Raw genomic sequence first — 27,423 nt, 5'->3', positions numbered from 1 at the left:
CCATGTACCATGCTAGTCCCGGAAACAGTCATAAGAAGCAAGAACAGCAAGTCTCCGACATACGAACCTTCAAGTTGCAAACTTTCAAAGATATGAATGTGCATTCCATCAGTGTCTGGCATGAGTGAAATTGCAGCTTGCCCTCGGTCTCCTATTGCTAACAATCCTTCAGCTCTACCATCTCCCACCTCCTCTCCCTCCTCCAGTCAGTAACTCTTCTTGCCTGTTCACTAGATGCCAGCCCCTATATGCCAGCTGTTGTGCTGTACTACTGTACTTTTCAAGGTACTGTACTGTAAGATTTAAAATGTTCTCTTTATTTTTTGTGTTTTTATGTACATATTATTTGTGTGAAAAGTATTATAGTCTATTACAGTACAGTACTATATAGCTGATTGTGTTAGTTGGCCACCTAGGCTAACTTTGTTGGACTTACGAACCAACTGGATTTACGAACAAGCTCTCAGAAAAGAACGCGTTCATATGTAGGGGACTTACTGTATTATTATTCTCATTTTACAGAAAAGCAGTTTCTCACCACCGTGACATACATCCACACCTCCTATCTCATATACCATCCTCTCCAATGAATTTGTGTGTTGTAATATTCTGCCTGTGAAAGGCACAGAAAATCACTACCACTTGCAATCCGCTGTTTTGACACTGTATTTTCTGTAGGTTCATGGCTACTTTGAGCTTGATCATGAGATACTAGCAAATATTCTCTTAATCATTGTAATAATAAAACAAGTTTAGTCATTTGGCATAAATTCATGATTATTTTTGGATGGTTTAGAAAATTGTGACTTTGCCAGTAATAACATCTCATGTTCCCTAGAGGAGGTGGGTTTGTCATAAATACCATTTCCATAGAACATTTCAAGGAACTTAAAGTTCTCGGAAAGTATTTTTAGCAGGCAGCCTTTTCTCAGACAGACTTCAAGGGCATAATGCTGTATACCCTTAAAAGTGTGTATTGTATGTCTTTTATCTTGTTAAGAATATTTGTATATATTTCACTTTTTTTTTTTTTTTTTTTTTTTCAGTGTATTTATTTATTTTTGGCTGCGTTGGGTCTTCATTGCTGAGCGTGGGCTTTCTCTAGTTGCAGCGAATGGGGGCTCTAGGCGTGTGGGCTGCAGTAGTTGTGGCGTGCAGGCTTCAGTAGTTGTGGCACGCGGGCTTAGTTGCTCCGTAGCATGTGGGATCTTCCTGGACCAGGGCTCGAACCCATGTCCCCTGCATTGGCAGGTGGACTCCCAACCACTGCACCACCAGGGAAGCCCTGTACGTATTTCTCTTATTGCAAAATCCATTTATATTTAGATGTTCCTTTTGTATCTTAGTGGATTGAGGAAAACAGAAATAGATTCTTTAGAAAAGCATTCTGATGTAGCTACACAATTTTGTTTTTAATCTCCTTTCATCCTTTTTTTTCTCTTCCCAGATCACAGGTTATTTTCATTCAGATATTGCAAATAGATATTTTGGAGGATTAGTATAATTCCTTTCTCTTAACACTTATTCTTTGGTAGGTTGTTTTTCTTTCTTTTATTCTCTCTTTTTAAAAAAGTTACAAAGAATATATCCTTTATCCAAATCTTACTCTGAACCAAAAGGAAATAATTTTTTTTTTAAGCCCCTAGTTCCTGTAAGTCTTTTTTTAAAAAAGGCTTAACTCTTTTATTTGGCTTTCATACTTTAATTCACTGGTGTTCAGTTCGTATATTTAACATAAAAGGCCAAAGCAGGGAGCAGTCATGTGCCAGAGTAGATGAGTTCACTGGTTTTCACCTCCCTGTAGTCTGGCTGCCTGCACAGAGGCAGTGGCTAACGTGGTATGCTTGGGAAACCAAACGTTTCCTAACTTGTTAGTGGGAAATGTAGACTTCAGAAACTTAGAAACCACAACAACAGAGGCTTATGTTTTATTGTGACTATTGAAATCACACAATTTGCCATGAGAAACAGGCTAGATAGGAGTCCAAAGAGCATAAAATGTGAAACATTTTGATCCCTAGAGAACTTCCTCCTTTTTCCCCTTCCATTTTAGCTATAGTAAATCAGTACTTAAGGAGGGCAAAGGAAGTAGAACATTTAATACCATTAAACAGTATTTGGAGGTCAAGGCAGTTGGAAGATGAAGGTTGATGTTTGGCCTGACTGCCTGCTGAGCAAACAGTGAGATCCTGAACCATAGTGAACATCCTTCATCTACCCTTACTCACTTTTCCTAGTTCCTGAGGGTGACTGGTTTCTGTCTCCTAAATGATGTTTTAGAGAACTAGAGTTTGGGCCATATGTAAAACTTAATTATAGATAGGTGGGAAAGTTTTATTCTAAAATCTGTTGGAATGTAACTGACCATTTTTCTTGTGGTCTTTGCATGTCCTCTTGCATATATTTTAAAAATTAAAATTATTTTGGTCATCTAACCTTGTTTAATTTTCCCTAACGAACAGTTCAGAGCATTTGGGTTACATTTTCCTTTTCTGCCACTTTTGAGCATTAAGAAGATAGAAAGCATGAACACAGAATTTGATCCTATTTTCTCTCTCTAAGTTGGGTTCTTCTAAGATGAATGTGTTCTAGAGAATATTTAGCTTGTGTAGTTAGGGGCAATTCCATCTTAAGATGTTACAGTGGTTTGCAACAGGCCTGCTAGTGGTGAGAGCAGTGACTTGATACTTTACTTCCCTTGGGCCTGGGCCTGTCTGCAGCTGATTTTGTCCCTGCACAAAAGTTTTACCCATTTAGTTATGTTTATCGGTATGAGAAATTCTGTTTGGAAAAAAATTGATGAAAAGGCTATATAGTATACCTTGTGTATGTGCTATATGAATACCCATCCATTTTTGCCCTGGCCATATATTATTTTTGAATTTTAATTAATTTTAAGATTTGAATTTTGAGAGAGGGCAAACTATTTCACGTTTGCACTCATTGAAAAAAGCATTGTTGAAAAAAGTACTGACTTCAGTCTCCCTCACTTTTAAAGTTTACTCACAGCTAAAAACAAAGAAAAAAAGCAAAACCCCAATTCTCAAGCAACAGAAAAGCCACTTTCAAAAGAGCCATGTATTCAATGGACAGGGAATATTGGACCAAAATCTGCCACTGACTTAACTCTATGACCTTGGCTCATCTTCCTGTCACCTCAGCTGCAACATGGGGAGAGCAATACAATTTTGTCTCTAAGGTTTACAAAGCCTTTAATGATCCTCAAATCTCAGTTCCAGAGGATAAAAACCACTACCAACCTTTAAAGTCCTTTCCCTCCCTTCTTTCCTATATAGCACTATATACAAATTCACATGTCAAAAATGTATATTCCATTCTATCAGAAGAGATTTTATGACTCGTCAGGTCTCAGTGGTTCAAAACTATACAGGAACCTTAATTGGAATTTCATGGGATTCAGATTTATTTTTGGTTCTTTATATGTCAAGCATTTGTTATAGTTCAAGATAAGTGTGCTGTAAAAGTACAGAAGTAAATCTTTTTAGTGTCTGACACTTAAAATGTTATGCTAAATTGAAAGTATAATTAAACTGAAAAATGAACACCTAGGAAGAAGTATTTGACTAGTAGTTTCTGAAAGGAAATCTTCATTGTCTGTGGTTAGGATCTAATATAAGCTATTTAGCCCATGTTGTAAGATTTGTCTCACCTATTTGTTTTATATGTGTGCCTCTCCAGCATGGTAGGACTTTCCAGGTAAAACAGGGAGATTCCAGGCCAGCTTTTAAGCCTTTTGCTCTCCTTGGTCCTTTACTCAGTAACTTGTTTTTTATTTCAGGTGACTAAGACATCTTTAGGAAAGCTCATGTGGGTTTCTCATAGGAGGGATTCCTTTCAAGCAGGGAAATCAGGATAAAGGATAACCTCACTTTTCAGAGTGGCTGAAGTTAAGTACTAGAGACATGGATTTTCTCCAATAAGCTTAATCCTGAGTTCTTAACTCTCCAATAAGCTTAAACATGAGTTCTTTGGGACTGCATCCTACAAAGCACCTCCTCTTTGGCCCTGAGACAGCCCCTTGTGCCTCAGCCTGGAGGAACCCAATAGCACCAGATGATGATGGAGCATCATTCTTATGGCAGACTGGCTTAATATCTAGAAGAACAATAGATACCATTTACTGAGTGTCTGCTGTGGGTCTGGCATTGTGCCAACTGCTTTATCATCACTTTTAATCTTCACTTTAAGGATTGAAATAACTATGGAAGTCCAGGTTGTTCTAAAGGCCAAATAATGGAATTTAAAATCAGACTTTGGGTGTTCTGATGCTGGATCAAGACTTCTTTCTCTTTTTACCTCATATTCCCTTTTCACAGTAGACTTCCAAGGGATAAATCTGCCATCATTTTTTGGAATCCTACATTTACATTTCACTTTCCATCTTTTCCATGAATATTCCCTAACTTGTCTAACCCTGGCTGGTTCCCCTTTCTGAGTTCCCACAGCCCTTACAGTTTTGTGACACAAATACTCTGTATTGTTTTATACCACTTTCTAATTTGTTATATTAGTTTTGCTCTTGAACTAACTATAAGCTCCTTAAAGAATCTGATACCTCTGTATCCTCCACATGGGTCTGAAATTGGTACATACTTGATGACCAAATGATTTGAGAGGTGAGAAGACCCATTTCTTAGGGGAACATAACTCCCTCTCAGTCTGAATGATGGCTACAGTTCTCAGAATTTACTCTATTATGAGAGCTGAAGAAGGAGAAGTAGAGTTTTGTTCCTCCTGTTCTTGTCACTTTGGAGGAGGGAGAACCACTCAGTGAAGTGAATTCACTTGGAGACAAATTTAAATAAGTCCAGATGGGGGTAAACTAGCCAGAGAATCTTAACTTTGCCTGTGATTCTTTGCATCTTTGCTCAGCCCAGTGAATTTTATGAGACTGTAAGAAGACTGTAAGAAGGCATAATTTTAGGAGAGATGAGTAGAACCCCAGTCATTTAACAAAGTTGTTCTCATCTTTACCTAAAAGACTTCAGTCTGCCCCATATAGGCAGTTGTATGAAAGCCTGAAGGATAATACTGAACCTCAAACATAATGTGTTTCTTTTAATAAAAAGAGTGTTTATCTCTCTTGATAAAAAAATGAATTGATATTATTTTTAAAGAATAGATAATCTTCTCATTTGCAGCAAAGGATTACTTTATACAGAACTCCACAGAGTGATTCACCTCCTCTGCCATTCCCAATTAACTGACAAACAAGCCAAGGCTAAGGGACTTGCACAGCATCTCACTGCAGGCCATTTGTCTTCCGCAAAAAGGAACTTTCTCATGCTCTCCCCAAGCTCTTAGGCTAAGCAGCTCCATCCTTTTCTTCAGATGTAACAGCAGCAGTCACTTAAGTCTTGTCAGACCAAATGTGATGAATATTTTACATTCCTCTTATAATTTCTGCTCAGAGATTTGTTTTTGTTTTGATTCACTTAAAAGAGAATGTTAAAAAGAGAGAGAAAATTTAGTTCACCTTTAAACTTTTGTTCCAAGACTGGTGAGCCATGAGATATCATAAATTTGGCAGATTTACTCCTGTCAGAGTCGCCCATCTTGAAGGTCTGAGCTCATCTTTTTTTTTTTTTTTTTCCCTGAGCTCATCTTTGCGGCTGCTCTTGGTAGGATGATTTGGATTTTCTCACAGGCTCAAGGGCTATAGTTATGTGAATTTTGCCTCTGGCTTAAGAGTGGACTTTTTCCTCACATTCTTCCCATTTTCTTTAGCTGACTTGTCTCTCTAATGATAGGATCAGTAGCTTATATTTTTATATAGTCTTTGACTCTACGTGATCAGAGTTCCCTCAGGGGTTACTGTGCACTACTCTATCCTTACCCAGTATTGAGAGATACTTATAGTGGATGACATTGTTCCCGTTTTTTAGGTTAATGGAAGCCAAGGCTATAGGAGGCTTACGCAGAGAATGGATGGCAGAGCCAAGAAGAGTAGAACTTGATTTACGAACCATTATTCTTACTCTTTAGTCTTAGCGTTGAGGTAACACTATTTATCCATATCAGTTTAGTGTCACTAGTAAACAAGCTTGGAGACTGACTACATTTGTGGTTTTTTTTTTTTTTGCGGTACACGGGCCTCTCACTGTTATGGCCTCTCCCGTGTGGAGCAACAGGCTCCGAACGCGCAGGCTCAGCAGCCATGGCTCATGGGTCCAGCTGCTCCGTGGCATGTGGGATCTTCCCGGACTGGGGCACGAACCCGTGTCCCCTGCATCGGCAGGCGGACTCTCAACCACTGCGCCACCAGGGAAGCCCACGTGTTGTATTTTTTTTTAAAAAACAGTCCCACATTGTTTATCTTTATTTTTATGTACAGCTGACCTGTATTATCTATATTGCTTTATCAGTTCATTAAAAAAGAGCCCGAACAGGACAGTGATCAATGAAACCACTGTGCAAGAGCTGCTGATGATCTTAGCCCTTGTCATCAACACAGTAGGTGTAGCTATGTTAGTGACATGGTGTGGTGTGTGAAGAACTTAGTTGCTGGGCTTGTTGTCCTGCCTTGTACTTATAGCACAGTGTCTGGTAGACACTCAGTAAATGTTTGGTGCTGATGAGGAGTTACAAGCCCTAGGCTGGTTTCACATGTTGACACTGGTGTTACCTAACTTTGAAACTACAGAAAAATTATTCCTTTTCTGTAAAACCTGGCAGATGAATTGACTACCCACAGAAACTTTGGAATCAAAATATATACTTGGGAAAGGGGAATCTGCTAACTTCTAGTTACTGCAAGGACAAACTGTTTGGACCCCATGAGTGCAATTCCCAGGCGTTCAGCTGAGGCACAGAAATTAGGGGAAAACAGAGGAATACCCTTCATTAAGGACAAAATCACTGCACTCTGCTCTTTCATATTTTGCTTCCCATCCATTCCTTGCCCTGGGGCAATTCACCTGGTACTCTTTCACCATCTTTATTCTCATTATTTTGGGAGGACATTAAAGTGAGGTAGATGGAGGTGGGTAGACAGAGAAGCATCTGACTTGAAGTCTGCCTACACAACACATACTGTATAGTAAAAGCAGATTTCACTGCCTCAACTTCATCTGAGCCTAATTCGTTTTCTGGTTTTTGTGTTTTATATGTCAATTCTATGTAGTTACTTCAAATACTGGCAGAGACTTGTTTTGAGCTCCTGAACAAAATCTAGAAGAAGGGGCCCTTCCTAACCCACTGTTTCCAGAAATACTCTTTTCTTACCAAATAAGAAGCTTCCAGGGTAAAATTTGTTCATACATTTATCCAATACCCTTCTTGGCCTGGTGACATACCTACTAACTATAGCTAGGTGTTTTTCCAGGTGCTAGGGATAAAGTTGGTAGCAAAACTGACCCTCACGGAGTTTACAGTCCAGGAGACAGATGATAAGCAAGCAGTTAATGTATAATTTAATGTCATGTAGCAATGCATGGTATGAAGGAAAATAAAGCAGGTAGGTATCTACAGGAGCTTATAGCCCACAGTGACTTCCTGTAAAGTTTTTGGGAGGGTTGTTTTTTGGTTTTGGGGGGGCTTTTTGTTGTTTTACACGGGCCTGTCACTGTTGTGGCCTCTCCCGTTGCGGAGCACAGGCTCCGCACACGCAGGCTCAAGTGGCCATGGCTCACGGGCCCAGCCACTCTGTGGCATGTGGGATCCTCCCGGACCGGGGCACGAACCCGTGTCCCCTGCATCGGCAGGCGGACTCTCAACCACTGCGCCACCAGGGAAGCGCAGGGAGGGTTGTTTTAAAGGCACTGATTCACTGAGTTTTGAAAGGGAACCTACTAGCTGGGGAGGTCTAGGGAATGCAGAATGCTTGTAGTTGGAAGACGCTACGAAGAGGTCACTTAAGTTAGTAGATCAGACGTAAATGGCTTTAACTATAACTGTAGAGCATACACTCTTTGCAGGGCACCTCTCAGCTTTTAGGCAGAGAGTGAGCTTTGCCACCCAGAGGGCCTTTAAGTACATTTATTATTTGTTTTCTTTGTCCTCCCGTTATCACCTCCCTTCCATTGTAGCCTGGTTGAACCGTATTGATTTTCACCTCCCTCCTTTCCCTTTGTCTTCTTACTGCTTGTACTTATTAACAAGAACTTTGAACCTTTCTACTTTCTTTTTTTTTAATGGATTTTATATCCAAATTAACACCTACAGTACCAAGGCTTCTTCTGGGGCTTCTGTTCTCATCTCTTCCTACCATTAATTTAAGGAGAAACCAAAGGCTATGGCCCAAGAATGCAGGGGGCCCTGGCTCTGCCTCTGAGTAGCTCTGTGTCTCTGAGGTAAGTCACACTGTAGACATCAGTTTCTTCTGCAGGGTGAGGCATTTGGATCAGATGGCCTCCAAGGCCTCTTCCAGCTATAAAGTTCTATGGACATTTCCTGTCAGGTCTGTGTCCATGTGTGTGTTGTACACTCTCTGGGGCCTGGGGCATCCCACTGTCCATAAAGAACTTACCAAGGCACTTCTCAAACTCACATCTGTGGGACTGAGTGTTTGCTATTCTGACAAAATATACACTCTTTTACTGATAATGACTGTGCTCTAGGCTAGAATCAGTAGTTACCATAAACAGAAACAAGGTGTTTGCACTTCTACCTGTCCCAATGATAGCTACACTTACCTACTTACTCTTGCACATACCTCCTCACCCATCCCCCCACACACAAATGTATCATTTCCTAAGCTAGTCATTAAAAAATTATAATTGTATCTTTAAGAGTTAATCTTATTTTGGAACCAGTAGGGCATAGGAATGTGAGGATGGTCAGACTGGAGAAAAAATGCTGCTAATGTTTTGTCCTCTGTTCTTGGGCTCAGAATGAAAACTGCTGCTGTCCTATCTAATCTGCTAAATTAGAATCTCATGGAACAAGCATGAAAAGGGAGTCCTTCTCCCATATCTGAAAGAGAACCAAGCAACTTTCCTTGGAGAGCCTTCCCACTTTTACTTGCCCAGCTTTCCCAGTTGGAGGTAATGTTAATGCAGAAGGCGGCCAGGGAGAGAAAATCTCAACTCTGTTTTTAAGAAGAGGAATATAGGAGGTTTTAGAACTGTGTTGGTGATGATCTGCTAGGAATTAGTGTACCTCACACTCGAAGCAGAAACTAACTGGCCAGAGGAATTTCTAAAATTCTTTGCAGCACACATTAAACATAAGTGATTGAGTTGGTGGCCCTAGTGATGGCAAAGGCAGCCATAGAAATATTTCTTTGAAAGTTTGTGATGCTTGCTGAATATGCAGAGTCTCTTCATCTTTAAATCCTTATTTAAACATAAAACTAAATCAGTTTATATTGAAGCTAAATTCACAGTCAAATGCAAATTAACTAAACTCTAAAAATCATTTAAAATTAATGATATGCCCAAGAGGATAAGGTGTGTTAGATTTTTCAAAGATAATGACTGGCTGTGTGGGTAACAGATCTCAGTTCTTGAAGCAGGTTGAGACCAGTATTGCTTTACATCCTTTGATTATTACTTTACAATATCCAGTCTTTTATAAACAGTTCTCTTCCGGCCCCGCTTCCTTTTTCCCTTTAATAGGAGGCTGTATTTTTTTTTTTCTCTATTCACCTTGTAAAAGTATTCACTTTGCCCTGAAGCACTAGATATAGACAGAACATGACCTAAGAACAATTAATGGAATTTTGTTCTTCTCCCCCATTTTCACTTTTTTTACCTCAAAATCCAATTATCAAAGGCACTTTTTTGGAGGGGAAGAGGTAGCAGAGAACCCTAAAGCAAAGTTCATAGCGTTTTGAGAAGGCAGATTAATGGGAATTGCAAGTGGACTTGAAAATTGAGAAGCTCTAAGCTTACTTGTATTTTCATATTGATTGTTACTATAGACTCCATCACAACATTAGGAAAATATCACAAAAATAGCAGGGCTTAATGGGTAAGGTTAATCACCATAGAAAGGTAAATGAATTTATTAATTATAAAATTAATATGTGCTTTATCTGGAGATGTAAAAATTCACATTCATTCAATCGTGTAAGTTATCCCAAGCACTAAAAAATGCTCACTAAGAGAGCCCACTGTGAGATAATGTATCCACGATAAATCTTTTTTAACTTTCAATTTTAAAAGGGGTTTTAATGGGTGATTGTTCTTTGAACTATGCTTTAAAGTTAATAAATGGAAAAAAGTGTGGACTGTTGAAGTGTGTCACTTAAAATTTTGTTTTAAAATTGATGCTTGCCTGTTTTACAAAAATAAAATGCAGACTCTGGGAAACAGCTGTTAGGGCTTTGATAGAGGTTATGATTTTCAACAGTTGAGCTATAGTTTATGGTACAGATGGTACTTTGGGTATAGCTGAAACAATAATTGATGGTTTCTACTTCCCTCCTCTATTAGATTCAAAAGACTGGAATACCTTTTCCCTAGATAGGAATTTTTTCAGTTTCCAATTACAGCCTATATCAAATAAACAACTTTTCTATTGCATATTCTGTACTTCTCCACAGTAACCTGGGTGTTGCCCCCTCTTCTCATTATGGTAGGCTTCCCTATATTTGAAATAATAGTTTTGAGGAAATGCTACTTCTCAGTACTAACCTGCAGTTTATAAAGCCTATCTTCAAGCCAAGTACCATATAATTTTTCTTTTAGAATACTAAAACCAAAGCCTTGCATTGCTTCAAACAAAATTAGCAAATAAAACTGTGAAGCAAAAATGGCAGGCACTAATGTCATATACTTTAAAAAACTCAACCACAGGAATTACTAGAAATACAGATATATCCCGAATTTTGAGCAGGTAAAAAACTATGTTTCAAATGATAAGTAAAACATAGGGACTATTTTAAAAGGGAAATAATTCTTTCACACATTTTTTTTCTTAAGTTTGTTTTACAACATATGTTCAGACCAAATAAAGTTTGAGTGATAAATCATTTTTTCATCTCCTATTCCAGGGTTTTAAATTTGACATAGCATATTTTGTTTTTAATTCCTCTGCTGATCTTTATTCTGAAAAGTAAAGTAAAATATGTAGATTTTCGGCATCTGCCAATGGTTCAATTATCATACTATAAGGGTTCGTTTATAGCAATAGTCTATCCAGGGTTTAGATGTAATGAATTATGGATCAAAACGCCACTGATTAACAAAATTCTTCTACAGGCTTTACCTTTTAAATTAGTATTTCTACATAATAAGCTGTTGTCCAACATGTTACTATAGAGGAACTAGCTTTATCTTTAATTTGCATTGCAGTTTGTCATTTACCCACTGACTGGAGTTGAATTAAAAAGTTAGAACTCAAAACTGTGAGATACTTTCTTGTACTAATGAATATTTGCTTTTAAGACAGAATAGCGTTTGTAGGATTTTTTGAAGCTTAAAAAGTGCTTTACTTTTTAAGTTAGATTCATCCTAATTACAAGATGTATTCCTAACAGGGGTTTTCTACTCTTTTATATGAAGATTTACAAAAGAGGGAGGGCATTGGTGGGGGGGGACGACAAATCCACTACCTTGTGGTAGTGTTTCGCACTGTGCTCTTGTAAGACTTAAAGGAGTTTGAGCCCTAGGAGAGGTAAGATCAGGAGATAGAGTTGTAGTACAATATACTCTCCCCACCCTTTCCCCAAAGATTTCTCAATACAGGCAGGATACCATGTATAGCTTACTTGGAAGGCGTCTGTAATATATAGTTATCCCTCACCGCTCTACATTTAAAATTAAATCCCAAATCTGTTTTCTCTATCGGAGAAAACTTTTCAAGTTTTGTGTGAGTTGGGAAAGGTTTTGAACCTAGAGTTCATTGGACGCGCTTTTCGAAACCTGTCCAGTTCGTGATGCTGATAACTTTAAAAGCCACCTACAGACTGCCTAGCTCTCAGACAGCAATCCCCTTGCTGGAGCTGAGCGGCTCTACCGGGCTTACCTGAGTCGCCTGCGCTGGGGCTGGGCGGGGGCCGGAGTCTCGCGGCGCTGCGAGCGGGCTGTGCGCGCTCCGGGAGTCGCCCGAACAATGCGAGCGGGGCGCCGAGCGCGCCCGGCCTATGGGCGTTACGTCACTGCGCTGCCTTATAAGGCGCTCCGCGTGTGCGGCGCGGGCGGCGGGGGCGCCGGTGACAGCCAGATCCGCGGCGGCAGCACTGAATCGCGCCCCGGCTCAGCCGACGCTCAGACCGTGTGAACGCACCGTCGGTCCCGGCTCCCCGCGGAGGGGAATGGGCGGCGGGCCGGGGACGCTGGCGCCCTCCTGCCGGGCTAATCAAGTCATTGGGGGTCAGGGTTGATCCGCTTGTAACTTTTCTCCCTCTGGGGCTCTAAAGCTTCTGTTATTGCTTGGGATTCTTAAATACACATCATGTTATTCTTATTTATACTTCAGTAAATACGTTTTTGTTACATTTGTTTTTTGGTTGCTGGGGAAGAAGGCGGCAGAGGGAAGCCAGAAGTCTCAGTCTCTCTCTCTTTTTTGTTTTTTTTTTTTTTGGAGACATCTCCGGGAGTGATTTAGACTTCAAACCTTCTCTTTCCTCTTTGTAAAGAGTAGGGGTCCTCAGAGGATAGTATTTTATTTCCTGATGATGTAACTACCAAACAATTCTTCAAGTGGTGATGGGAAGGCCAGATGAAATCTTATTTTTTTCAGTGTTTTTCCTGAGAGAACCTCCTTGTTCCTCATTTCTGCATGCCTGTGTTTTAACGAAAGTAGTTAAAACTAATCAGTTTATATGGCAGGGAAAAATATTTATTAAAGAAATTTAATGTTTTGTGCAGTACTTTCAAGACAAAGTATACAAATAGAACTTTAGAACCAGTTTTAATTCATCTGTTCTTTTCTACCAGCACACAAAATAAAACAAAAAAGACCTGAGAAGAAAAAGAAACTGACGAAATATGACTGAATTAATAAGCCTGTTACCCTTTACTAGGGGGCAGATTTACTTGTATAAATACTTTTTCTTGTAAATGAGAATTATCCTCCTAATTGCTTTGCACAGAAATAAGAGAAGTAACCTCTAAAGTCCTAGCCAACTATATGAATCTGCTAAGTAAATTAGAGACGTGGCTGCCTCATTTGTGAGTTTCAAATAAACTGAGTAGTTTAAATAACTTGAGTCTATTTAATTTTTAAAATTACATTAAAATAGGATTGCTTCCTATTATAATGTACATGTCTGTAGAATTATTGTTTCCATATGTTTTGTCAAACAGAAATAATGAAAATAGTCTGCCTGTTTCTTTTCTTTGGTGTGGAGTAGAGAAAGACTGGTTGCAGAGAATTTATAGTTAGCAAAAATGGCATGGAGAAAAGATGCAGGGCACAAAAATAAACATATATCATCTTTAATAAACTGTGGGCTCACTTTAACAGTTCTTCTAGATCACTCTACCTGTCTACTGAGATGCGTATTAAACTAACCCCTGCTTTTTGTATATACTGTTTTAAGAGAAGTGAATGATTATACTCTTCAGCTGAACTTAAGTTTTAATATTTGATTTGCAGTTTCGTATTAACATTTTAGATGTTGGTTTGTTAAATACACTTATGAAGTGTATTTAAATATTTTTAGTCTCCTATGCTTGCCTTGTACTGATTAAATATCCTTTGAGATTTTTATACTAGCTTTGATTTATTACAAGTGAGATAAAATGACTATTATGAAAGTTGCATGAAGCATAAACATCTGAATCTCAGCTCCAAACTGGTAACATAAAATACCTCTACCCAAAGCTAGCATTTTTGTAACTTGTTCTGCCTCCTTTCCCCTCTGATGGATACAGAGGCTTCCTAACATTTGACACTACCGTTTATTTCTTTCTTATACTTTTGTACTCATGCTTTGCATTTATGTTCATGCTTTTGACTTCCCAGTTTCCCTGTAAAATATGTCAGTATTATTTCCTCCTTTTCTTTAGCTGAAGTAACTGAAGACTAGAGAAGTTAAATGGCTAAGACTTATCTAGGGTTCTCGAAGCAAGAGAAAAGAAGATTAGTACTCCTACTTCCGAGTTCCTTGCCTGTGCTGTTACTCGCTGAAGCACTGGCCTCTGAAACAGCTATGACTCAACGTTCCAGCTGAGGTCATGGTATGTGGCCACTCTCTTCAGGAATCAATAATAACTCTCATTTGTTGAGCTTTTAGTTCATACCAATCACTGTGCTTAATGCTCTACATGCACTCCATCATTTAATCTGCATAACACATTTTGAGGTGGTTTTATCCATACTTTTCAGATGATGAAACACATTTGGAAGGATAAAATTGCTTGACCAAGGTCACACTGCTGGTAATGAAAGCAAAAAATGGAACCAGTGTTATTATATATACAGCCTAAGTCTTGTCTTCTCTTAAGGATTTGCTCAGAATCTCTCAGAGGTGTTGCTAGTAAAGAAATATTCTGATTTAACTGAGAAGTTTGTGTCTTTATTTTTCAGACTGATGTTGAACTAGGAAAACTAAAACTCACACTCTTCGTAGGCCACACACCAGAGCCACCCTGACTGCGTGCTGAATAACCCTAGGGAGTGTTGTTTACATTGGAGACATTGTGGATTTGTATATTTACTAAGATAGTTTTCTTGAGGATGTTGGCAACGTGTTCTAGTAAAGATAGAATATTATAAAAATTTTCCAACAGTTGAAAGTCAAAGGTCTTGAAGAAGCGGAATCTTTATCTAACTGACACAAGGGCACCCTGGGTCTTGTATTGCACACTCCAGCCAGCCATTGGCATTGTGCTCCACTGGCCACATGAGTAGATTTTTATCTCCTTTCCTTTTCCTATCAACATTCTCTTTGCAATGCAATTTTTGTTCTCTTAGCTTCTGACATATATTTATTATGAAAAGAATAGAGTTATGACCATTGTGCCTCAGTCTTGGCTGAAAAAGTTTTACTTCCCTTTTTACTGAAAATTTTACTCTCCAGTTGCTATATGACTCTTCTCATTTTATAATCAGGAATTTCCTACAAATAAGTATACCTGCAAATAAAAGTCCTTTCTACAATTAGTAAGCTGAATTTATGATCTAAATCAGCAATAATTTTAAGTTATCATTTGGAAATGGCACAAAGGAATTTTTCTACCAAGCTAATTGCTTTCTAATGCAGAAGAAGGGTTTGTAGGTGACAAGGCTGGAAACTAGGATGTATCCATTTGATTGAATGGTATGAGGTCTCTTTTGTTAGATAGCCCAAAACAGTTGAATATCAGCAGTTTCCCATGGTTTAAGCTATTGCCAGGAGGTTATTACAGTGACCACAGCAACCAATGTTAGTAGTAGTGTCCACAATTATTTAACTGTTTTAAAATAACATTAATGTGTTACTAAGCATGTCAGAGCCAGTTTCTCTTTGTGAAGTGACTGCTCTTATTTTCTTTCTTGTCCTGTCTCCCTGCCTTTGTTTCTTCTTGTGACTGGTAAAGTCTTTTGGTCATCTGAGTAAGTGCCAGAGAAGCAGTATTCATAATTAGCTGAACCTTTTCTAGAGCCGCCCACAATTTTCACTATTGGTTCTTTCATCAGGTAAGTGGCAATGTGCACTGCTCTCTGGAAGCTCTGCTGCAGGCTTTGGGATGGTAACACTCACTTTGCATGTGACATGTTTGCTCCTTTGCCTCTAAAAGAGTATATGTGGAAACACTATAACATGAAAAGGAAAACAGCACTTCTTATTATGGGCATGGTGCTGTTATGAGAAGCTGAACAGAGTGGGGATATAGATCCAGGATGGCATGGGGAGAGGCAGAATGCTGTGGTCCTTCATTGCATCAGCCAGCAGTTGGATTGGCCAGAGTGTGAGCCTTTGGTGCTAAGATATTCCTCCTGACAGAACATTCTAACATCTCATGCACAGACTTCTTGAAAAACGGCTTTGCCTCTGAGCATTGGGCAAGCCTGCCGTAGATGTGGAACTGATCACTTCTCTGCTTGTACACAATTTTGGAGGAAGGCTAAAGAGACTGAGCACCACAGGTGGGCAACTGTGGAACATAGAACCAAAAGGAAAGTCTGAGGGTGAAAGCAGCTTCTCTCCATGCCAGGGACAATCAGTTTTCTAACCTACCTCTTCCTTTCACTCTTCTTTCTGTTCCCCAGGTGATATCTGCCTCGCTCTGTACACATAAATGCCTGTGTGAAATATACCACATCCCCAGGCAGCACAGCACTTACACTGTGACCGAGAGCTTAACCAGCAGTTAATGGGCTGCAGTGAATTTGAATTTACATACAGACTGTCTCACTCTTACCTGCAGCCCAGATCTCCTGTCCCAGGCCTCCATAGTCCTTGACATTTCCAGAGGCTCCTCAACTGTTCCTGTTCTTACTTTAGCAGACTTTGATTTTATAAAGGTACCAATCCCCTTGAGAGTTAACTTGGGCTGATAGCAACAGTGTCAGTGGTAATGTTAGGGAATGGGAAGCCCTTTATTAACATTAAAATGGATGCTATTTTGTGGCTTTAAAAATTAACTTAAAAATAGTTCAGTGCCCATGTCCTAATTTTGAAAATGCAGAAAAGTCAAAAAGACGTTTTAGGGCTTCCCTGGTGGCGCAGTGATTGAGAGTCCGCCTGCCGATGCAGGGGATACGGGTTCGTGCCCCGGTCTGGGAAGATCCCACATGCCGTGGAGCGGCTGGGCCCGTGAGCCATGGCCGTTGAGCCTGCTCGTCCGGAGCCTGTGCTCCACAATGGGAGAGGCCACAACAGTGAGAGGCCCACATAAAAAAGACGTTTTAGGGCTTCCCTGGTGGCGCAGTGATTGAGAGTCCGCCTGCCGATGCAGGGGATACGGGTTCGTGCCCCGGTCTGGGAAGATCCCACATGCCGTGGAGCGGCTGGGCCCGTGAGCCATGGCCGTTGAGCCTGCTCGTCCGGAGCCTGTGCTCCACAATGGGAGAGGCCACAACAGTGAGAGGGCCACATACCGCAAAAAAAAAAAAAAAAAAAAAAAGACGTTTTACAACTAGTTCTACCACGTGAATACTGCCAACTATTAACAATTCCATGTACTGTGTTTCCTTTTGGTCTTTTTCTAAGCATTTGTAAAGCATAATTGTTTTCATACTTTGGGCCATAATTGTGTATTGTTTCTTACTTTTTACCTTTTTATATTAATGTTCCTGGCTTTTCTATAGATATTGGGTCATTTAAAAGCATATATTTGCATATTTTCCCTAGAAATGGTGGTAATAAAGCCAACCACTGATATCACCATGGTTTTTCTTCAACAAATGAAACAAAGAAGTCCATATTTAATGGAGACTCTTCTGTTGACCAGAGACCTCCTATTCTTGGTTTACGTGGGATGCTATTAGTTGACTATGGGACTCTAGTGAGCATGCCAGTAGGTGAGCAGAATGACTTGGGGAGAATGAAGGATTGATAATATGACACCACCATAAGATTATTAAATGGGAAGCAGGAAAAGCCTGCTATTTAGGTCCAGTCCATTTGCTTATTTATTCCTGCAAACATTTTGTGTTTCCTTGGTAACTAATAATAGTTTTGTGAAATTGTTGAACTCACAAATATTGCTGCAAGAGTAAAAAAAAAAATCCTTGAATCACAGAAATTAGATGGAAGAGACCTATTAGGTCATCTTCTTTGTCCCTTGCCAGTACAGATTGTTCTTAATACTTTGTTCAATCCATTTTTTTAAAGGGACCTTGTAAACTAGTTGGTACTCAATGTCTTTTTTAAGTAATGCGTTTTAAAAGAAACTACTCTGACAACTTTTTCTGTATAGTTGTGGAGCTTGATTTCAGGCTAAATATAAAGGAGGAAGACCTATGGGTTCAAAGTACAATTGGGGACTTCCCTGGTGGCACAGTGATTAACAATCCACCTGCCAATGTCATCGACACGGGTTTGATCCCTGGTCTGGGAAGATCCCACAAGCTGCGGAGCAACTAAACCCATGCGCCACAACTACTGAGCCTGTGCTCTAGAGCCCGTGAGCCACAACTGCTGAAGACCGTGTGCCTAGAGCCCGTGCTCTGCAACAAGAGAAGCCACAGCAATGAGAAGCCCGCGCACCACAACGAAGAGTAGCCCCCGCTCGCCACCACTAGAGAAAGCCCGCGCAGTGACAAAGACCCAACGCAGCCAAAAATAAAATAAATAAATAAATAAAGTACAATTGAAGAGGTTTTTTTAGTTGGAAGTCATTGGGACGGTTTAGGATGTTATTGGAATAGTTGGCCAACTAAGGGTGAAACAGATGGGTGAGTTGAATTTATGTTTTCTTTTATCATTGGAGACTCAAATATAGCAATGCATGAGGATAAACTTTTAATCATATAAACTCATTGAAATGGATCTAGAAGACCTAAGGAAATAAAGCATTTAGGAAGTAAAAAAAAAAATTGAGAGTAAAATGGTTCATTCTAAGGTTATTTTTATGAAAGAGACATTTTATGCTCTTCCCCCCTGTCCCTGATTCTGCTTTATCCATTATTTATAGTTGATTATTACTTGATGTGAAGGTGGCTTCTAGTTGTAAAATCCTTTCCCTCAGTCAGGCAACTTTTTCAAAACCCCAGAAAGACAGAATAAAACTATCTCACAGAGCAGTCAGTGTTGGTGTTATAGACTAAATGCTTCACTTCCCTACATTATGGCTAAAGATGTCTCCACTGGGAAGAATGACGAACAAATTAAGAAATAAGAAATGTGCTTTGAGTTTTATTACGAAGGATAATCATTTCATAAAATCACATTTTATAGTGTAAAAGGCCTTAAAAAAATCTACGCTCCTTATTACCACTCTTTGTTCTCCCTTTTTAAGTAGATGAGATAATTGGATCTTGGAGAGGTTAAAAGGACTTGCCCCAAGGTCAAACAGTAAATTGCTGATCCAGCCACTATGTTTTATGGGTCTGCATGTCTCTGCTGGGAAACTTGAAAAATCAAAAATGGCTAACTAAGCAATGTGATTAGAACTGTCAAAAAGAATGTGTCTGAAATCCTAATTAATACTAGTGTAATGTACCTAGGTTTATACTAACTACGGAACTAATTTGGAACATTAATGAGCAAGTTATCCACTTTATGGATTAAAAATGCAATATTTTGTTGCATTGCTTTTATTTATTTTAAAAAATTTATCTTTTTTTTGGCTGCGTTGGGTCTTAGTTGCTATGCGCGGGCTTTCATTTTAGTTGCAGTGAGCTGGGGCTACTCTTTGTTGCGGTGTGCAGGCCTCTCATTAAGGTGGCTTCTCTTGTTGCGGAGTACGGGCTCTAGGTGTGTGGGCTTCAGTAGTTGTGGCACATGGGCTCAGTAGTTGTGGCTTGCGGGCTCTAGAGCACAGGCTCAGTAGTTGTGGCGCACAGGCTTAGTTGCTCCGCGGCATGTGGGATCTTCCCGGACCAGGGCTCAAACCCATGTCCCCTGCATTGGCAGGCGGATTCTTAACCACTGCCAACACCAGGGAAGCCCTGTTGCATTTCTTTTAAATTAAAGATCTGGTAAACAACTCAAGCCACCAAGGTTGGTAATGGGTTGACAACTCTGGTCAAAAATTTAATGGAGAGATCTGAGCTTTTAATATTAATTCTGTCACTTAACAACATTGTCTTGCATGCTTGCCAATTGGTTATTCTGTATATGAGAAATCCTTCTATAATTTATGCCACTAGGCATCCAATTTACATCATAAAATACAGGTTCAGGTTCGAGAGGGAGGTCAGAAGTCTTGTGTTCACCCTTAAATTGAAATATCTCTCGAGTGAGAATTTCACCCTTCTTCTGGGAGTTAGTGCATACACAGTCAAGTTGTCATTAGTCCGAGCTGAAGAGCTCCAGCGATTTGTTACTTCCTCAACAAGTCCATTCCATTCCAAACTAAAAATTGGCTTCCTCTGACTTCCACTGACATTCCTGATCTTTCTGTGGAGCCATATTGAACAAATACATTGCTTTGACATGACAGTTTTTTAAATACTTGAAGACAGTTTGTCCTCAATCATCAGCTGTTCCTATTTGATATAATTTGAGTCCTTTCACACCCTGTGTCTAATGGTTTGGTGCTCAGAATGAACAAGTTACTTCCGAGTATAGTTACTTCCCCTTTATAGACTTATAGACTCTCTCTGTATGTGTGTGTGTGAGTGTGCGTGTGTAAACCTTAATTTTTCTTAGCATTTTAGGCAACCACATCAAACTACTGTCATTGAGCTTACTGATCACCAGCCTCCTAATGAACAACCACACACCTAAGTATTTTCATCATGCACTGCTCCCATGATAATCTGGGTTAATCACTTCTATCCTATGTTGGTTTTGTTTATATCTTTGTTATAATAACAACAATAATATATAACACATTTATTGTTTAATGGATGCCATGAACTGTATGCTTTACATATAATATCAACTTTGATCCACATAATGACCCTGTGGGATAGATAACTGAGGAACAGAGAGGTGAAGTAACCTGTGAAAGATCATAGAGGAAGTGAAGAGTGGCACCAGGGTTTGAATTGCAGACTGACTTCAGCAACCTCTGGTAGAAATCACACTCAGTGTCTTGTAGTAAAATTTGGTCTTGGGGGTAAACAGTACTAAGCCTGGAGTCAAAGAACTTTGTGTCTCTCCTATTTGCCACCTACTTCATTATGCTTGCACCATGGGATAGTAGAGTGAGAATGGATCTTGGAGATCACCTTGTCAGCTTCCCTCATCTTATAACTGAATAACTGAAACTGAAACCCAAGCTGTGCAGTAGCCTGTTCAGGGACACGCAGATGGGGCAGAGCTCAGGCCAGTGTGTGGTGCCTTTTCTGCTGCAGAACTCTGAAGTGTTTCGCTTTGTGCAGTTTCTTCTCTCTCTTTTCTCTTCTCCTCCTCCCTTCCCTCTTCTCTTTCCTCCTCCTTGTCTTCTCTCCCTCTCTAATTATTTACGTCACTATAAGCATCAAAACAACAGTAACAGTAATAGAAATCACATTGAAAGGATCACTTAAAAATCCTACCCTACTGTGTTTTAAACTGTTTTCATTTATTGCCAACTTCTGAATCTGTATGTTCTTTAATCTTTTCAGATTATGACATAGATTTAAGAATCCTATCAAATATATTCTTAAAATCCCTCTGACTTAAGTTTCATGGTTCAAAGAAGATTTAAGGAGTGGGAAGGGAAGGGAAAAGAATTGCTGTCATTTATTTAGAGCCTAATATGTGGTGATTATTCTGCCCAGCGCTCTACTTTGATCTTTCAAACCTCCTTCCCTCTCTATGAGGTTCTATATGAGGACAAGCACAATGCCCTGCACATAGTGGGCATTCCACAAACCTGCTGAATGAGGAAATGACTGCAAAGAAGTGCTTTGGATCCAGCAAGAAAAAGAGATGATGATCATGTACATACTACTCCCACTCATTGACTGTTAGCTTTTGGTCCATTTTATGTGCCATTTATTTCATATCCATGGAGGCAAGTATGTGTGCAGGATACTGTGTGCAGGATATTTGCAGTGATAGATTTTGGCCTTGTACTTTTAAATCAACATGATACTGATTAAGTCTTGATGTGGAAACTATTCTTTCTTCCATTTAATCAAGTTTCTGTAATTTCCTTGATCACAAATATTATTTGCTAGGGAAATTTCCCCATGGGGGTGTATTTAATCGTGCAAGTAGGGAAAAGTCTGTCATGATAGTGCTCTGACAGCCTGAGGACTTGAGGAGTAGAAACTGCAGGGGCAGAGTTTCTTCCTAACACTTGCCTCTTGGCAAAACATAACTTAAAATAGAGCTGGTTTCTTTTTAAATATAATCAGTTCTAATGAAAACTGATCCAGTTTAGTTTTGAAACACATAGAATCAATTTTCAGTTACCATGAATGGCTCCTGCCCTAGTGATGCCAGAATGTCCATGTTCCAGCTCACTTATTCACACGGGAATCTGGAGAGTCGTCTCTGGTGTCGACTCTGAGTGACCTCAAATTTGGACTCTGAGATTTATCTCCAAGTGCTGATATACTCTGATAAGATTGACAGAAATTATAAGTTTATAATAAGATTGCTTATTTGTCTCATTACTAGTCTATGCCACTTAGAGTATGCTATAAATTAATTTTCAAAACCTATGAATAGCTCAGTTATATTTCATAACCTTACCTTTCAATACAAAAATTCAAAGTTCTTTGCTAAATGCAAGTATTTAAAATTAGCACGGGACTTCCCTGGTGGTGCAGTGGTTAAGAATCCACCTGCCAATGTAGGGGACACGGGTTCGATCCCTGGTCCAGGAAGATCCCACATGCCACAGAGCAACTAAGCCCGTGCGCCACAACTACTGAGTCTGTGCTCTAGAGCCTGTGAGCCACAACTACTGAGCCTGTGCACCACAACTACTAAAGCCTGCACACCTAGAGCCCATGCTCCACAACAAGAGAAGCCACCGCAATGAGAAGCCTGCACACCGCAATGAAGAGTAGCCCCTGCTTACCGCAACTAGAGAAAGCCCACGTGCAGCAACGAAAACCCAATGCAAAGATAAAATAAATAAATAAATGGTTTTTAAATAAATAAATAAAATTAGCATGAGTTCATGAACTTACATTGGCATTTCATTTCCTCTTTTTAGTACATCAGTAGACTCAAAATATGAAAATGGCTGAGGTGTTGCCTCACCTCTGATAGGTGCTGACTGACTTTTGGTTAAAATCAGACTCTTTCCATCCATCCATCCATCCTCTAACTATGGCTGTTGTTTGCTGAAACCTTGTGGAACATATGTCTAACTCTTCCTCTTTCTTCCCTCCTCTTTGCTCATAACCACACACACACTACACACTACACAAGTACACATTCAGGCTTTTATGTATGCTCACTAACAACTACAAGGGGAAATGAACAATAATAAAATTCAAATTTTTAGATAAGGAAGGGAAATCTACTTCCCAAAGGCTATATGTGTTCCTCTTTTTGTCCAGTCCTTGTGACCTTCAACAACTAATAACACTTTTTGTGAATGAGGATTATCATCGGTCATTTATGCCAATATGTTAGTAGCAAGATGGATGGGAGGGGGATTGGCAGCTGATGCATGGCTTTCGCATGTACAACATTGAAGAATTTTTATGCTCCTGATGGGATGAAAGGGCCTGTGTTCTCCAATTAGGTAGTGCCAGTGAGAAAATATGATGAAAAATCTTGAAAATAACCTTTGTTCATGATACTTGCTCACTGGAATGGAATTGAGCGAATGTAAAAGGTATTAATTACATTTTCCCTTCTAAATTGAAGGAGGTGGGATATCAAAGGGAATACTGTTGCGGGGGGGGGGCTCTTGTGATGACTTATAGGGATACAGAAGTTAGGCCTAGTCTGCATCGGCCATGTTCTTTTAAGAAGCACTCAACATATATTTGTTGAGCACCTTCTGTGAGTATTTATCACTGTGCTAAGTTCATGGTGACGGAGGTAGAGAGTATAAAGCATGACCCTGCCTAGATTTTGATGGGTAGATAGAAGAAACAAATAAACAAAAGCCAAAAACCAATTAATATGAAATTGGGATGCTGAGTTTGGTGAAGTAAGAATTTTTACAAAAGTATCAGTTAGACTTAGAAATATCTGGGCAGTCTTCATAACAGAAGATAAGGTTCATCTGGACCTTGAAGGGTGAGTATGTAATTCCAGGAGGGAGAATGGCAGAGCAAAGGGACCCTGGATTGACTGTAGTCACTGACTGGCTCTTGTTGAGCAGTATGGGGCCCCTGCAGACAGTTGTACAAGTGGTATACATTGTAGCCCTGGAGGAGAGAGTGGTCGCAAAGGGTGGGGCCAGACTATAAATTGGTCTTAAAATTCAAGCAGTGGGGGTTTTAACTTAATGTAGACAGTAGGATGCCATTGGCAGCTTTTGAGCAGTTGAGTAACACACTGAAAGCAGTTTTAAGTGGCTTTGTTGGAAAGTTTCTTTTCAATTGCATATTGAGCTGCAATATCCATAAAGTAGAATTAGGAATACTCCAGCCTTGTTATACATTCGTATGTTAATGCTTCCTTTAGGTATAATCCTTGGACAAGTGAGGGTGTGGAGTAGCCTCTAGTGAAAAGTTTTAAAGGTCTTTTCTGAGAATCAAAATAAAATAGATGTATAATGTTTTACTTAAGCAGGAGAATTTCTTTTAGCTTTTTTAAAAGAATGGCTCTCTTGAGCCATTTACTTAATAAGTAATTATGATTTATCAAAGCTTCTCCCCAGAGAAGAAGTTGGTAGCTGGGTAAAGATCTCCCAAGGCTGCTTATATCATACACACAAACTCTGAATATGAATGAATGACTTGCCGAATGAATTGGTTTGTTTGTTTGTTTGTTCATTTTGATAATGGCCTTTGCAGAGGTACCTGTTTGATCCATTACTGACACTGGAAGGAGGTTCTTTATGTTTTAGGTTCACCTTCTTAACTACTTAGCTATCGGGCAGTTTTATTTACTGATTGTGGAAGGTAAAGTTGAGAAGAGAATTTTCTCAGAATGCTTTTATCACTTTTATCTTCACTTTTCATCTTCCAGGGAAAAGAAATTCTGTGATTGTCTTCATTGGGTCAGTTCTGAGATTTCATAAATTTCAGTACAAAAAATAGCTTTGCTGAGGACTTTAGTTTGTTTCTTTTTTCCCTGTGATTTTATTGGGCTTTGATCCCTCTCTTTGGCTCATGAGTTATTTAAAGTTGTGCTTCTTAATTTTTAAGCATATATTTTGGTGCAGGAGGGAGAGATCTTTTTGTCACTGATTACGTTATAGTCAGAAAATATGGTCAGTTGTTATCTGCCTTTCGAAGTTTGTTATGATTTGCTTTATGGTCCCACTGTGTTTAGTTTTTGTACAAGTTCCTTATCTGCTTAAAGAGAATGTATATTCTGTAGGAGTTAAGAACATCATCCTCACTACAAATAAACCTTGCTTATTATGTTGTTAAAATCTTCTGTGACCTTGCTGAGTTTTGTCTGCTTGATTTATTAACGACTTAAGAGGTGTGTTAGACTCTTCCACTGTGGTGGTGGATTAGTCTGTCCTTGTGTTTCTGTCAATTCTTGCTATAGTTATTAGAGACCATATTTTTATGTGCATGTAAGTTCAAACTATTCCTAGAAAATGGAATCTCTTCACATTATGTAGTGACTCTTTATAGACGCTTTCCACCTTAAGGTCCCTTTTGCCTCATTAACATAGCTGTATAACCTTTCTTTTGGTTAGTGGTTGCTTGATGATGTCTCTTTTCCAAACTTTTACTTTCAGTTTTGCTATATTCTTATGTTTGAGTCACTTATGAACAGCATACAGTTGGGAATTATTATTATTGTTAGAACTGTTTTAATCCAGTCTGACAATCTTTGTCTTTTAATGTGAGTATTTAGTCTATGTTACAGTGATTATTGATGTATTTGGTTTTACTTTTGTCATCTTATTTGATGGTTCTGTTTTTTACCACCTTTCTTGCTGTTGTTTTATCTCATTTCTTGGCTTCTTTTGGATTTTATTTTTATTCATTTTCACCCTCTCTACTTTGGAAGTCATATACTATTTCTATTCTATTAGGAATTAATTAGCCTGTACATTCTACCTCACAACTTAAATTCTCAAAGTCTAAAGCTAATCACAATTTTAATCCTCCAAAAACTTTAAGGACTTCAGAACACTTTAAGCATACCCTCCCAATTTTTATATTACTGTTGAAATATACTTTAGTTCTTTATTTTAATTCCACAAGATATTATCATTACCTATTATTGTTCTTTTAGTCAATGTTGGTTTAGATGTACCAACATATTTACCACTTTCTTTGCTCATCATTCCTTCTTTTATTCCATACTTCCATCTGGGATCACTTTCCTTCAATCTAAATACATACTTTTGAAGTTCCTTTAGTGGAAGTGTGTTTTTTGTGCACTCTTTTTATTTATTTGAACATATCTATATTTTACCCTTGTTCTTAGGAAGATTTTTACAGTGCATAGACTTCTAGGTTGACACCATTTCTGTCAGGACATTGAGAGTAATATTCCACTGACTTTTGGCTTCCCATGTTAATGTTGAAAAGTCAATCATCCGTCTAATTGTCATTCCTTTTCTCTCTGGCTGCTTTTGTGATTTTTCCTTTGTCTTCTGATATTCTGCCATTTCATTATGATATTCTTAAGTATAGAGTTCTTTATTTTATACTTTCTGGGCTTCATTAAGATTCCTGTATGTGTGAATTGGTTTCTTTCCTCACTTCTAGAAAATTCTCAATGTTAAATCCTCAAATATGGCTTCTGAATAATTTTTTGTCTCCTTACCTTTTAAAACTTAGACACATGTTAGACCTTCTTACTCTGTTCTTCATATCCTTCAACTATTCTTTCGCTTGTTCCGTCTCTAGCTCTTCAGGCTGCATTTTATTATTTCTTCAGATTTTTCTTCCAGTTCACTAATTCTCATTGCTGATCTACAGTTATAGTTTTTCATTTCCAATTTTTTTCTTTCCTAATTTGTTTGACCTTTTATAGTCTGTTACTCTTTTAGCTAGAAATTTCAATCCCCTTTTTTATCTTTCATATATTAAGTATGTTTTACACACTGTCTGATAATTTAAATATCTGATGTCTTTATCAACAGTTCTGATTCTGATTTCTCCGGCTTTCAATCATTATGCATTATTTTCTAGTGTGTTTTTGGATTTTTTTTAATATGAACTCATACATCTTAGACTTTATATGTGGGAATTCTTTGAACCCTGGGTTGAAGGTGGCTTCCTCTAGAGAGGTTTTTTTTTTTTTTTTGCCAGGTGCCAGGTAGTATTGTCAGCCCAGAATCTCTAGGCTTTTTATTTTTTGTTTTTGGACCACCCATGTAGTGTGAATTTGGGCTGCAAATTCTCATGTTGGGTAGCTTGTTATTATAAATTCTCAGTGGAGTTTATTTCTTCCCTTTCTCCCAATGCCATAGTTCAAGGAAAGTAGTTTTCCTTATCGTTCCTGAAGGTTGGTTTTGTTTCTTAGTCACCTTTACACTGATGGTTTAGCTGTTTGTAATCCTAACTCTATGTGGGGCAGGGAGGACCCTGGACTTTGTCCTCTGTGCCCTATGGTGCCATAAAAACTAAAATTAAGTTCACAGCATTCAAAAAATGCTCTCAACGCAAAAGCCGGCTTGGGTTCTTCGTGTATCTTCTATACTATACTCTACTATACTTATAATTTAGAAAAAGTTCATATAATAAGCTTACTTATTTCCTATCTCCCCTTGCTCTTAATTCACTATCATTCTTTTACCCTTAAAAATGGAAACGTTTTGGAATAGAAACAAAGTAGTGACAAAATTGAAGAGGTTCAATGGATAGAAATGTTATGAGGGTTCTTGCTGACAGTGTTTTCTGATTTTTTTTTTTTTTTTTTTTTTTTTTTTTTGGGGTCTG

At 38.8% G+C, this 27,423-nt stretch overlaps 2 protein-coding genes across 5 annotated transcripts in view; one reads left to right on the top strand and one right to left on the bottom strand.

Moving 5' to 3' along the window:
• Positions 1-27,423, top strand: part of CMSS1 (cms1 ribosomal small subunit homolog) — a 392,477-nt gene that overhangs the window by 46,537 nt on the left and 318,517 nt on the right. The gene's annotated exons all lie outside the window — the stretch shown is intronic.
• The window catches only part of FILIP1L (filamin A interacting protein 1 like), a 119,620-nt gene that overhangs the window by 34,485 nt on the left and 57,712 nt on the right, over positions 1-27,423 (bottom strand). The window contains exon 1 of one of the 4 annotated variants that reach the window (XM_007453205.1): positions 11,932-12,046. The exons of 2 other annotated variants lie outside the window; for them this stretch is intronic. The gene's annotated coding sequence lies outside the window, so the exon portion shown is untranslated. Of the gene's footprint in view, positions 1-11,931; positions 12,047-27,423 lie in introns of those variants that run through there. One more of the 4 variants, XM_007453206.1, reaches the window with a different exon arrangement.

This window comes from Lipotes vexillifer, unplaced genomic scaffold, assembly GCF_000442215.2.
Source record: "Lipotes vexillifer unplaced genomic scaffold, Lipotes_vexillifer_v1.1 scaffold963, whole genome shotgun sequence".
In the NCBI taxonomy this organism is placed as follows: Eukaryota; Metazoa; Chordata; class Mammalia; order Artiodactyla; family Lipotidae; genus Lipotes; species Lipotes vexillifer.
The sequence above is the reverse complement of the archived record's forward strand: the minus strand, read 5'-3'. Positions and strand labels throughout refer to the sequence as shown.